The sequence below is a fragment of the Catharus ustulatus genome, chromosome 13 (assembly GCF_009819885.2).
Source record: "Catharus ustulatus isolate bCatUst1 chromosome 13, bCatUst1.pri.v2, whole genome shotgun sequence".
NCBI classification, from domain to species: domain Eukaryota; kingdom Metazoa; phylum Chordata; class Aves; order Passeriformes; family Turdidae; genus Catharus; species Catharus ustulatus.
The window spans coordinates 18,651,380-18,666,270 of NC_046233.1; positions in this window are offsets into that span (position 1 = coordinate 18,651,380).

The following is a 14,891-nucleotide window of genomic DNA, read 5'->3' on the forward strand; positions in this document are numbered from 1 at the left end:
GCCTCCAGGACAGGCTGACCTAGTGCTGGGAAGAGAGAATTCCTCCCCAAAAACCACAGTGTGTCTGGGGCACAGCTTCACCCTGAAGCTTCCAATGCAAGGAAAGGCTTTGCTCCTAACAGGACTGACATCCGAACCAAGAATCTGAAAGATGAGGGAGGAAGGTGACCTACCAAAGGTTCCAGAGGAGAGTTATGAGCAGAAATCAGTGCATTAGGTGAGATTGAGGTGTACAGTAATTTCATGATTATAAGCCGCACCATTTTGACTAAAATTTTGGTCCGAACCCGAAGTGCGGCTTATGATCAGGTGCGGCTTATATATGGACAAAGAACAAAAAGTTGCTGTTTTAGTTTGGAGGACAGGTGTCTGCTGAGAAAGGCAGGAGCCTCTCTTTGAAATGGAGAATGTAAACCCCCTCCCTCCAAATTATTATAATTTTGAAATCAAGGGGATTTCAGGCAAAGATATGGGAATTAGGAATAACAGTTCTTTTCTAGGGAAATTAAAATAGAAATACAGTACTACAAAGAAACAAACCCCAAACCCTGACACAGTCAGAGTACAACCTGACACCCCGTCAGGCAGGGTGTTGGCAGCAGTCCCATTCCATGGTGGCTGCATCCTCCTGCAGTGACAGATGTGGCTCAGTTGGAGCAGTGCTCCTGTACAAGGTGCAGTTTCCCTCCAGAGGTCCAGTGGTGATGTGGAGAAATCCGGTTTTCCTCTGGAGTCCAGTGGAGAAAGGGGCTCCCTTAGTGTCCCAAAACCTCTGTTTTTATCTTGGTAAGAAATGTTGGGCTCTTCCCCCTGGCTGGAGCAACTTCCAGTGGGATGCAGTAATTTTATCAGTCCCACAGTGGGACTCAATGGCCATGAGCAGAAAATGACTGGCTGGAGGAAGGATGGGTTGTGAAAAGATACGGAACAATGCCCTGCCTGGTTTCAATGGATGGCCCATTAGCAGAATATCTGCCGTTGAGATAAGGATCACTGCCCCCACCCTCAACAGATGGTGATGGAACAGATACCTTTTATCACACTCTGTATTGTAACGTGCGGCTTATAATCAGGTGCGGTTTACGTATGGACAAAGAATGAAAAGTTGCTGACACCTGAAAGTGCGGCTTATGCACTGTGCGGCTTATAATCGTGAAATTACTGTAAATATTTCTCTTGGGGTTCTAGCAGTGTGTCCTGGCAGCCAGGGGAGCACTGGTGTCCTGAGGGCACTGGGCCCAGCATGGCAAGGGACGGGATTGTCCTGCTCTGCTCTGGGCTGGGACAGCCCCATCTTGAGTACTGTGCCAAGTTTGGGGTGCCAAAATATCAGAAGAATATTAAACTACCGGAGAGTGCCCAGAGCATGGCGGCGGGCTGTGAGGGAAGGGTGTGAGGGGTGGCCGAGGGCACAAGGGGAGTTCATCGATGCAGAGGAGCCTGAGTGGAGCCCTCAGGGCTCTGCAGCTTCCTCAGGAGGGCAGCAGGAGGAGCAGACCCTGACCACTGTGTCTGACCAGGCATTTGGAATGACCTCAGGAGAGGCTCAGGTTGGGTATCAACACAAGGTTCTACCCAAAGGGTGCTGGCACAGCCCAGGCTCCCCAAGGAATGGGCATGGCCCGAGACTGCAGAGCTCCAGGAGCGTTTGGACAGTGCCTGGGTAGGATTATTGGGGTGTCTGCAGGGATAGGAACTGGGCTGGATGATCCTTGGGGGTCCCTCCCCTCAGGACACTGTGGCACAGCTGGTGTCCTGCTGGCAGCACTGCAAGGTGTTTGTGTTGTACCTGAAGTAGCTCTGTCCCTTGGGAACCAAGGCTTGCACTGTGGGCACCAGTACGAGTGTCTGACCTCTAAGAGCAAGGCCTCACAAGTGAATTTTTTGGTTTATTTTAATGCCTTTCAGGGATGCTGGCTGCCCTCCGGATGAGCACTGCTCTTCCTGCTCAGAGGACAAAGCATATGTGAGCTTCTGTTCCTCTAATCAGCCTCATTAAACTTCTCTGCTTTTATCCCAGCAATTCAACTCCTAGCAGTGTGCTCCCATTCTTCCTTCCTCAGTAAGGAGCGCAGGGATGAACACAAAGGAAGCCATTCCAACATTTTCCTTTCTCCAGCATGTTTCTGGCTGCCTGGAGCATTCTCTCAGCGCTCGCTGCAGCCCTGCTGCTCCGTGCCAGTGTGATCTGCACCGTCACCGCTGGATCCCTGCCCACCGGCGTCAGGAACGCATCCAGGCTCCCACTGACACCTGGGCCTGGCTCTGCCACGGCACGACAGACTTTGGGGATGTGTTCAGCTCCTAAAAATAACTCCAGCAGGTAGCTAGCTGTCCTTTGCCAAGAGCTAACTCAAGAACACAGTAGCAGGATGCACTAGATCACTGTAAAGCTACTCCATTTCTCCTGTCAAGAAAGGAGAATGATATGGGGAAGAAAAAAAAATAAAGATGAATATAGGTCTAACACCTTGGCATTAAATATTTTTTTTAGCTTTAGACCATTTCCTTCAAGGTATTTCTGTTTGTAACAGGTATTTTTGAACTCTGTGACTCAGTTTTTAATTAAATGAGTGCATGTAATATAGATTACTTCACTTGTCTCATGTCTGTAAAACACAGTTGACCAGACTGGGAATAAAAAAATCTAAAACTTGGAAACAACGTTAATTTAAAATTTTTTAAAATTTTTTTTAAACTTTGGATAATTTTGTGTGTGTTTCCCAGACACAGCCTTTGAATAGTCTTTGGTAATACAAGTTTCCATGCACATGCTTTTTAATTATGGAAAAGTAACAAAGCTTAATTGATTCACTGGGATTTAATGCTGCTACAGTCTGGTCATGTGTACCAAGGCTGAGTAATAATTCACTTGTCATAGTGAATGTACCCTCTCACAAACTTTTGTGTTTCCCTGATGATTCGTAATTTTTTTTTTTTTTTTTAAGCTGCAGCTCTTGATTCCCACATTCAAAGATCAGATTATTCAACAAGAAATATGGGAAGATATCTCTTTGTGCTAGATACATATATGCATAACTAATTTCCAAATATTTCTGCAGGAGAAAACTGGAAAAGAAATGTTAGATAAATTCTGAGAACCTTGGTCTGCACACTGACTTTTACCACAGAGTAATTCCCACAAGCCAACCCTGCTCTTCCCTGGGCACAAGGGAAAACATCTTACAAAATAATTAAGCAAAATGCTCACATCCAGACTAAAATTCTGTTAATGAGATCTGAAAAACATTTTAGTTGTTATTGTAACAGTGGACTCTTATATGAGCACCAGCACCTTCAGGGAAAAAAAAAAAAAGAGAGGGAAGAAGCTGTTTTTAGTCAGGAGAAGTAAAAAATATTTTCCTTTTTTTTAGAGGTAATTAAAATACAGAACATGAAAGCTGCTCACTGTAGCCCAGATTGAGGTCAGGATTATGTGAGATTCACAGTACAAGCTGCAGGTGAAATCAGAATGTGCTGAATATTTCAGAGCAACATATAGATGCTCAGAAGAGGTGAAATGAGGCTCCTCCATTGTGCAAACATTTGGCCAGGCTTTAATTTATAATACCCTGTGATTTTTGTGGTGGCTATTCTCTTTTATCACAGTTGATATTGCACCTCCACCCACAGATTTTCTGCTGTTACTGCAGTGGAATATGATGGATTTCCAAAGCAATCAATCGTGAAGTTTTTAACTCATTAAAGCTCAGCAGTGCCACCACATTCAGTGGGGGTTTTGTTGGAGGTTGAACATGATTTCCCACATCCTTTCTCCCTAAAATGTTTATTGGTGATGGGGTGCTGCCTTACCAAATTATTTTCCTAACTTGTTATAACCAATGTCTAAATAATGCTATAAATAAATGCAAATAAAACTGTGTCTGCCTTCCCATCACCTACTGCTTATTACAGCCATTATTTATTGGCTGCAAGGAAAATTATAACCTGCAAAGAACATTATGAGGGTGATTATAACATTTTTCTTTGTGGACAGCAGCAGCATTTAGAAATATTTCTGCAGTGATGTGAAATTACAGATGAATTATTAAAAGTCTCTCCTGCAGTTTGTGTGCAGATCTAGACTAAAATCTGTTCTAGAAGGCCAAGGGTCCTTATCTTTCATGATGTATTCATGAAAATATTCATTCATGACATCCATCTTTCATGAGATATTCATCAGCCAAACCATAAAACTTAACTGCCTTTAATATACCTCAGCTAAACTTTTCTAAGCAGTTTATTTTGCTGTAATTTCTCCACCAAGTGTGTAGAAAATCTGTGTCCTGGTAGTCACAAAACCCAGTGAATCCTCATTGAATGTTGCATTCAATCATGTTTGAAAAATGCAAAAAAAAAGCAAATTCCATATGCTCTTTGAGCTATTTTATCCACATATTGCTGTTTTTAAAAAATATATATATTAAAAATATATAATATAAATAAAATATATAAAAATAAAATATAAATAAAATATAATAAAAAATCTGCATGTGTTAGATTCCTGTGGATTTCAAATGATTGTGCTGTGGAAAAATGAGTTTTGATAACTCAAAGGACTATTTAAATATTTAAACCAATTGCAACAGTCACAAATCATCTTGACTGTGATGTAAGGAGATAAATGGGGCCATACAACGAACTTATAAACAGATTAAATTGTTTTTATTGACCAAAAATAGTCATTTATTGTCCTATGGAGAATTGAGCTGGATAGAGTTTGGGCCAGGGAATAATTACTTGTAAACCCCAGCAAGCTACTCAAATATATAATAAATGGGCTGAGGGTATAACAGCAAATGTGTGGATTTAGAAAGAAAAAATCCCCCAAGTCCTGCTCAGCATTAGCAGGATGAGCACTGAACATGTTCCAGAAGATTACAGGAAACAGAATTCTTTTTTTCTTATTTTGGCAGGGAGAAGCTGGCATTTCTGATGGATCAAGCTAAGTGATCCTGCCACATTGCACTTTTCAGTATTTTTTAATTTTTATTGAGAGTTACTGCTGGTTTTGCCCCTTTACTGGGCAAACCCCCTGTGACAGAGCAGGAATTTTCAAAGTGCAAAAAGGGGTTCCAAAGCACTTGCTGCTCAGTCTGGTGTGTGGGGCAATAGAAGCAGTCACTTGGCCTGGCTGCTATTATAAGAATTAACACATTTTTTTGTATAACAACTTTGACCTTTTTTGTTTTCCAGAGCAAATGAAAACAAGATGCTTCTACTAAAAGATAAATAGACAAAATTAGCAGAGGATATGAATCCTTGACCTTCCATCAGGTGACATTTGTGAGCAATCCTTGATATACATGTCATGTTTGGAGTGTTGGCTTTGCTTGGCATTTTTGATCTAGTAATTTTCTGCTTGAGAAGTATCTTTGTTCTGCCTGTTTCCTCTTCTGATGGAAAGAATATATTTTAGCCTTCTGCAGGTGGAATAGCTGTATTTTTTTTACCAATAAACCACAATATCATTAAGTCAGTTTACATCTATTCATAAAAATATATTTTCTGAGAGTAGAGGAAACATTTGTGAAGAAACAGATTATTTCTTTGGCATGCAAATAGAGTTTATCAAAGTAACACAGCAATAAAAATCTACCAGGTGGGTACACCACACCTGAATTAAATCACTGAATTTATCCAGGGGGACTGGTTTGATCACCTGCTCTGATCCCTTCCTTTGCAGTGAAACCCAGGGATGGCACCAAGACTCACAGTTGTGACAGTGCTGTTCTTCCTTTCAATTTAGTTTAAAGTTGGTTTTGGAATTTCTATATACAAAATCTGGGAGTGGAGTTAGGATCCCTCTCATTATTTATAAGCACAGGCAGGTTCTCATGATTTTGTTTGCTGATATTGTATTGATATGTTAGTGTATTGATATTTTATTGTGTGGGTACTGTACCACCCCACCGTTGGTGTTTTGTGCTGCAGAACTCCCCTTGCATTAGAGATAAAAGTGCTTTAGGAGACTCCAGCTTGACCCAGATGGCCTCTTCTCAAATTCATTTTACAAGGTAAAGTCCAGACTCCAATCCCTAACTGCTCTCTGTATAACTGCATTTGAAATCAATAGTATTGTGGATTTAATAAAGAAAGTTTCCTTTTTTTTCCTCAATGGTATTTGCACAACACAAATTTGCCCTAGGTAGATCTATGACTTTAGGCTACAAGAGTGTGGCAAATCAGTGTCTATGACAATTCTGATATTTGTATCCAAACAATTGTCATGTTTAACTCTAGGATCCTCTCAATTGTCATTTAAACTGATACTCAGCCAAAACCTTGATTTGTTTTGGTGATGCTGGAAGAAGTTATTCTGAAGCCTCTCTGAAACTGTGTAAATGTTTAATCATTCAAACTTGGTACAGGATGAAAATAATCTCTTCTTCAACTGGAAATGAGATCAAAATGACATTGATTAGCCACCAGTAAAAACTCATTTTCAGTTTCTTTTAGCAGAGTGGTTCCAGAGGCTAAAGGAGGATCTGTGGGTGGCCCAAACTGGTTACATCTGTGTGTAATCATTGTGTAAAAACACAATTTTGGATTTGGGTTGTTAAGAGATGGTGCTTATTTGGAATTCTTAAATGCTTGAAGCTAAGCATGGGTTAGGCCTCGGAGGCCTGAGGCTGCAGTTGCTGATATTTTAGGGAATACTGATAATGAACAGGCAGAGGAAAGATGGGATTTATATAGAACAAGCCCATACAGTCATTTGTTTGCTCAAGTCATTGACAAATTCATGATGGTCTTCATGAAAAACCCTTGGAAAATAATCCAAGAAAGCAGTCAGGGTGAAAATAATTTTTTATATTTTTTTGTTCATATACCAGTGACGTAATTGGATGTGAAAGTGCTCTGAATGATGTTGTTGTGAACATAATTCTGACATCACTGCACTGTAGTTCATGGGATCCCCAGATCTGCAGCTGCTCAGTTCACCCGGTTACTGAGATTAACAGCAGCAACAAAATGTGCATTACTGGAGCACGAGCAGAATTACTGCTGCTTTCCAGTCATTTTGTTCACTCATACAAGTGGTACACACAGAGGCAGCTTGGCAGCTCGGGGATCCAGCACGAGGGGGGGATGTTTGGGCGCAGGGACTGTCTGTGCCCTGGCTCAGCAGACTCCGCATTTCCGAGGCACTGAAGCTCCCAGCAAAGTCTGGGAGAATGTTAATGACTTTTAGCTGGTTTCACTGGAGCCCTGTGCTCTCTGGGCAGCCTGGGCTCTGCTCTCAGCCACGTCCCTGCTTATAAACCATGTCACAGCACCCTAGGTGGTCCAGGGCTGTGTTTTGGCTTTGCATTGATACTTTTATCTTCCTAGGAAGTAGAAAAGGTCAAACAGTTAATGAACTTATTTTAAGGAATATCAAGTCCTGTTCCAGGCAGATATTCAGCTCTGACAACATCGGGTGCCTGAGCCAAGGGCCCATTTTGTTGTCAAGCAGCTCCTGCTGAGAAACCCATTTTGTAGATAATAGAGAGCCCACTCAAGGGTGGGAGGCAGTGGAGGAAAGCTGCTCCTTGGAAAGGTCTCTCCTTCAGTAGCTGCAAGTTCAGGGGAATTAGTGCATCTCCAGCAGTCTGGGATACCTGTCAGAACTGCAGCAAGCAGGTTCCAGGGAGACAGGAACAGGTTTTATAGCTGAGAGCTCCAATTCACTGCTGCAGGTCACACTTTAAAAGCCTGGTACCTTTCTGTTCTGCTGACACAGGACAAGGTGACAACAGCAGGCTTTTAAAAATGACTTATGCCATGAAGACTCAACTATAAATCATAGATCTGAACCCTTTGGGGTAGTACTCATACAAAATATTTTCTAAGCTGTTCCTAGAGTCACTGGGAGACTGAATAAGCTTAACAAAACAGGGATGTAGTGTTGGGACACTCATGGTTCACCCAGGTACAAAATCCCTGTGGGATTTCTCTCTCCTACTTGCTGCTGCCTCTCTCACGAACCTACTGCTGCACATGTTCCCTGATGAATTAAGAGTTCTGTATGTACATTTATTTCTATCTAGGTGAGGTTTTTAAATCAGTTTATTTGCTAGAATCCAAGCAGTGCTGTGAAAACAGCTCCAGCCACTGTGGTGAGCCCGCTGGTGACCCGGAATATTCCGTTTGCAGCGATTCCCTCAGGAGTTTATTGGATCACAGCACATCTGGGCAGAGTTCAGAGCTGCTCAGGAAGACAGACAAGCCTGGCTCGGTTTCTTCCTGAAGTGCCAAGATTTTGTTCAGCTCAGTGAGTCCCTCCTTGCAGCAATTAGGCACGGCTCTCCCAAGTTAACGACAGAAATAAATGGAGGAAGTCCATTCCTTAGCAGAATCTTTGCTGTTTACGGTGTTTTTACAATCTTTAGAAAGCACCTCTAGAAACAGCGTGGAACAATATAGAAAATTGGAAATACCCTACATAAATAGTTACCTGTTTCTTCCAGAAGTGGAGCAAACACAGCCTGATTTGGATCATGATTTAGAAAATCAGTCAATTCTAATAAAAGGGACAGTGGAAATGGGAGGCCTATTTTCAGAGCATTCTAGAATGGTTTGAGTTAGAAAAGATCTTAAAAATTATCTTGTTCTCACCCCATGCCGTGGGCAGGAAACTTTCAGTCATTAATCATGTCTAAATGTAGGGATTTTTAATTTTTTTTTTTTGTGATTATATTTTAAAGTAATCTAGAGTGAAGGAACTAAATGCAAGATGCAACTTGAACAAAAATGTCAAAATTATGATGCTAGAGTTAAAATGGCCTATAAAATAGTTATGGATTATAAGCAGAGTTCTCGTGTTAAGTAATAAGTTTAACACCATTAATTAGTATGTAAAAATATCAAATAATGCATTAACATTAAATATGTTAAATGATAAAATAATGTTATAAAACCACAGAGAGCTCTTTATGGCCCAGAGACATATTTCAGTTAATGGAAAAGCTGTATCTGATTACATTCAGGTAATTCTGCCTTGCAAACCAATAATAAAAATTGTTTTAGAGAGGCATTAACAGAAATAAAGATAAAATGCTGTCAGGGCAATCCATTTGGACTATTCCATTCAAACCATTCAGTTTTAAACAGTGAACTGAAAAATCTTGGAAGCTATTACTTTGGAAAAAATCAAAAGGTTGGAGAACAATTAATTCAAAGCAGAAGAAAAATGAGCCTTAAGTTGTCAGGAGAGTTTTAGGTGTGCAAGGGTTTTGATGTTTTGATGTTTTGCTGTAGCAGATCCCAGGAAAATAAGGTTTGACTTCTATTGTAGGGATTGAAGTACTCTACAAAGTTTTAGGAATATTTTAAAATGTCCTACTCTTACTATTTAGTTTTCAGTGTCATATTCAGGACTTGGCTGGAGTTTGCAGGGACTCATTTTTCCACACTTTAGGGGTGCACCAATGAGAAAGGAAAGCCCATCATTGTCATTAAAAGGGACTTTTATCAGGAGCAGCTTTTTAAACACTCCACCTCCCCAATTCCTTAAATAAAACAAGAACATTAATTTGCTATAATTGTGTGGAAATCCTTCCATTTGAGTGAGGCCCTGCTGTAAAAGGGTTTGCTGGGATGGTATCACAGGATCAAGAACAATTGATGAGGAATCATTTGGGAAAAGGCATTTTAAGGTAATCTTAAAGCTTGAAAATATAAGAGGAAGACATGAAGAAACCAACTGTAAGCAAAATACACTATAATGCAGCCCTTTTTAAAACAAACAGGTGAAAGATGCATTTACTACTTCTAAAAAATTGAAATTAGGACTTGGAACATAGAAAGCTTAAATAAATTTTTTTTCCAAATTTGAGAATATATGTTTAGCACTATGAGTTATTTTAGATTCTTCACAGTTGTAGATGTAGAGTGAGAATTTATTTTCAGCCTAGAATTGGAATAGGATGGTGTTTGTACAGTTGAAATGGTAATTTGGGCAGAGTTTCAGATATTTTAGTGCATCTGACAAAGGGTAATAGCAATATCTACGTTAGAATAATATCTTGTAAAACAAAAGTCTTCATTAAGATTAAACTACATATGGGAAAATAAGATTAATTACAAAACTCAAGTGTGTCTTAAGTTTATTGCATTTAAGTATTCCAGTTTCCTCAAAGAAGTTTTCTTGAATATCTCATTTATTTTCATAGGAAACCGTAATTTACATCTGCTTCAGCTAAGAATAGAGTGGTAAATGTTGAAGGTGGTAAAAAGAGTTCCTGAAAGCTGTTCCACAGATTAGGTGCCATTCACTCTGGTATTTTGACCTTTACCACTGGATTTTGAATGCAGCTCAGGAACTTGCTTTGGCCTCTTCATTTTAATGCAACCCAAACGCTTCCTGAGCGAGCCATTAGGCAGCAGCCAAATTTTGTTTTAATCAAATGGACTCATAGATGGCTTGTTTTCTGTGTCTGGCCAGGATTCTGATTTGCAAATAGAAAAGGGGACTCAGGACTTCAGGATGCTGTTAGCAAAGGGGCACTCAAACAATTCAAGAAATCACGGAGGGCCCCATGCCTCAAAAAATTCTGTGTCCATGAGAGTATAAAGGGTGAACAAAGAGCTGCAGGGGCTGGAGCTGGGCCAGGACAGGTTTAGGGTGGAGTTCAGGGAAAGGTTCTTCCCCCAGAGGGTGCTGGGCACTGCCCAGGCTCCTCAGGGAATGGGCACAGCCCTGAGGCTGCAGAGCTCCAGAAGAGTTTGGGTAGCGCTGCCAGGGATGCGCAGGGTGGGGTTGTTGGGGGGTCTGGGCAGGGGTTGGACCCAGAGATCCCTGTGGGTCCCAATAATCCCTGTGGGGTCCCAGTGATCCCTGTGGGTCCCAGTGATACCTGTGGGGTCCCAGTGATCCCTGTCCCAACGATCCCTGTGGGGTCCCAGTGATCCCTGTCCCAGTGATCCCTGTGGGTCCCTTCCAACCCAGGATATTCCACAGTTCCATGATTCCCCCTCGTGAATCCACACAAAAATTCAGTCTGTGTCCTGCTGGGGGATGGTGCTGCCTTCCATGGGTCAGTGTGTTGTGACATAAGCACAGCCCTGCAGAAAGGTCAGTGCACAAACCCTAGCACTGTGCATTTCAGTGTGCAGAAACTTTTCAGAGTATAGAAATATTTGGTAGAGAATGATTTGTGTTGCAGTTCACAAAATCCAGTAACAAGTGCGCTCTGTTTCTGATTTATTGGCCATGCAGCAAATGAACATAAATTGTTATTTCTTTGAGTATAAAACAACAGAGGAGAAAGAAGCTGCTTTGTAAACTCTCTCTGTATAAAATAAGGTCATGCACCTGTAAATTCTGTCTTTATTGGAAGCAGCTGAACCATCCCTGTGTGTCCAAGGATGACAAGCTCACTTTGCTCTGCTCCTGGTTCAAGGCTCTTGTAAAACCCAGGGCTGAACTGAGAAACTCTTAATAAGCTCAAAGAGACTTAAAATAGGAATCAAGTTAGAATCAAAAATCCATGTAACACAAGCAGCTGCAATGTAATGCTTTCTTATCATCTGAAATGAAATACTTCCTTATCATTACTAACAAGGACCTGAAATTAATTGCACTAAAAGCTGGCTGCTCCACACCCTCCCTGCTCAGTTTAAAAACAAACCTCAGAAGAAAACCTTGCCTGATCTAAAAAAACCACAAAAACCACAAAACTTTATTTCTATTACTATGTGGATTACAGCTTTTTTTTTTTTTTTTTTTTTATTTCTTCATGTAAAGTTAGTAATTTTCTGGAAAGATAAAAGCACTTACAAACAAAGCCATATCTCCTTAGTCTCAGCTACTTTAATCATCAAAACAATCAATGTCTAAGGTGCACAAACCCCTTTTGAATTGAAAGCAATGAATCAAGTGCCATATTCTGCCCCTCTTCAGCAGAAAAGGCCATCTCAGTAATTTAGCTCCTGAAAACTTGACCTTTAGGCTCCAAATCTGCAAAGTTTATGGCAAAGTTAATTTCTTTAGAAATTGATTTCAGGCTGAATATGCCAAAAGTTTTGTAAATGATGCACTGGTGGAAAATTTTATTGTGTTTATTTGCAGCATATTCTGTAGCCTGTAAGAAGTTCAAAAGTTGTGATTATGGAGACCTCTGCAGAACAAAGTTTCCTCTTCTGGGTGTGATTTTCCTACTATTAAATGATATTTAATCTCAGGAGCAGGTGGAGAGGTTGTCTGCAAAACACAGAATGATGCTCCCAAAAATTGTATGGTTGTGATACCAGGGCTGATAAAGATGTGATATTCGTGGATGTGTCACTGTCACTCATGCTCTGACATTTTAGAGGAACCTTATTTGCCTTGACTCCATCAGCAAAGTCCTCCTTTCCCAGTGAGACAAGTAAAAGTGACATCAAATAAGGAGATCTTTGTGTGTTCTTCCTGTTTTAGTTGACTACACACTTCTAGTCATGAGGAAATGATGGCTAGAACAATATTCAGAGAAAGTTAAACTTCTAAAAAATTGTGGGGTTTTTTTGTGGGGTTTTTTTGTTTGGTTTTTTGTTTTTTGTTTTTTAATTGATGCCTAGCCTTCCTCAGCATAGGGAATTTTTCCTATTAAAAAAAAATTACAAGTACATTTTAGAAAAAGAGTTTAAGAAATAGGTGCTGCTTTGGGAATTCCATTCACCAGACATGTGCTTAAATTAAAACATGGTGGGAGCACAGTCTCAACTGATTATTTCCACTACTGCCTTCCTTATTACAGACTGCAAAAAGAAACGAGCCCAACTTCTTTTTCCTGCTGTTGTGATGCCAGAACTCAATATCTCCTCTCTGACTAATTTATTACCTGTAACTCACCCTACAAACATCAGGGAGGGCAAAAATAGGCCTTTGCAGAAGTCATGTATAAAACAAGCTCCAGCAAAATTCCCTCTCCTCTCCTGAATTCAGTTTTCCATGGATTAGACTCCATGTTTCTGGTAGTTTGATGATTCTCCTCACTGCCACACACTTGGAAAAGAATTTGAGACAAGTGTATTTTAAGCTTTTCTTTACAACATAGTCAAACCATGCATAATCAGTTTCAGTTCTCCTGTGGATAGGAGAGGAACTGAGATGAGAGGGACTAGGAATGGTCAGAAATATCCTGAAACATGAAAATAATCATGGAATATCCCAAGCTGGAAGGGACCCATAAGGATCATCCTGTCCCTGCCCAGATATCCCAAAATCCCACCCTGGGTATCCCTGGGGGTGTTGTCCAAACACTCCTGGAGCTCTGGCAGCCTTGGGAGTGTCACCATTCCCTGGGGAGCCTGGGCAGGGCCCAGCACCCTCTGGGGGAAGAACCTAAAATCAACTCAAGGCTTTCTGAAAATTTCCAGGAAGGCTTTTCCCAATGATAGCATTCTGTCTATTTTGTCCTCTGTGCCTGAATTGTTCATCCAGTTGCAGAGGAGTGCAGCAGCAATTCCCACATCTCCTGCTCTCCTACCATACCCATTGTCAGGCATCTGGAATCTGTGCCAGCAAAGTCAGGATCTCCCTGCTGCTCTTTGTCCCTCCAGGCCCAGCTTTGTGCACCTAAATGTGATGTTTGCCTTGTTGCTGGAGTGTTCTTCTCTCACTGAATTTCTTTGTTCACCTTTAAGGAGCCATTGGGAAAAACAGTTTTCCAGCAGAGATGAAATTCTGGATAATCAATGCATTTGTGTCTTCTCCATTTGCCTTCCCAGTGGATTAGAGTCTACAATAAAATATTTCCTCTTTTAGCTGGGAAAGACACAGAAGTCCATGCATTTTTAGTACGTGGATGTAATAAAATTTCAGAGTATTTTCTCTTTTGGCTCTTGAAGCAGAGATGTTGCTTTTGCTGTGCATAATTGGGTAGTGTTTCACAAGAATTTCTTTTCCTGGTCTGCCAGCTAAGTTCTATTTTGACCCAATTTTCAGCTTATAAGCCTACAGGTGTCAACAACAATTGATGATTCACAGCTGTAATGAAAGTATTTTAGTAAGAGGAGTTTCAGTATTAAAGTACTGCAATACATTAAAAAAAAGAACAAAAGGAATATATATCTGATTAAAAATACCATGACAAAAAGCAAAACAGTAAAAGCAATCTTTGGGCACTTTGTAACGCTGCACTGAAATGCAACTTGGCTGAAACATCTGCAGTATCACATCATCTGCTCTGCAGGAGTCTTGTGGAAGCCAATTAATTGTTAATTAGCAATGTGCCAGCAGACAGCTCAGGAAAGGATTGTTTGCTGAGTTACTCCAAGTTGTCACATGTAATTTATGTGGCAGAGCAGTTGCAGTGGCTCAGTGTCTGTGGGGCTGTACTGGGGCTGTTTAGAGAACTTCACACACACCAGCTCAACTCCTGTGCCAGTGCTCAGTGCTGACAGTGCTAAAATGGAAATACTCAATAGCAAAGGGACTGTTTGACAAGGGCTAATTAATATTTTCCAGGCAATTACTTTGCTTTACTGACATGCAGCTTCAGCCAAAAAGACTTCAATAAAGGAAATGTTCTGAAATTATGGGACCTCTTTTTAAATTTTGAAGCAATATATTGCTGTTCCACTCTAGTTCAAAAATAAAATGTGATTGAATTGAAATTTTAGGGGGTAATATATATTTCTTATTATTTTACATTGGGGAGATAAATTATCTTTGTTCTGGGTTGACCTGTGCTTTGGAGCTTTATTCCTATTTCACATTTGGCACAGAACCAAACCACTCCCTCATTCCCACCCACTATTGTGTTTCTAATGGTAACTTGCTTTTGATTTTAATGTATTTTAAAGCAACACTTGGCAGAGTGTGCAGTGTTGCTGCCATCCCTCACTGAACCTGAATATTGCACAGATTCCCCTATTGGGAGGGTAGAGGACCAGAGAGGAAAAGGTGGGAAAACTCATGGGAT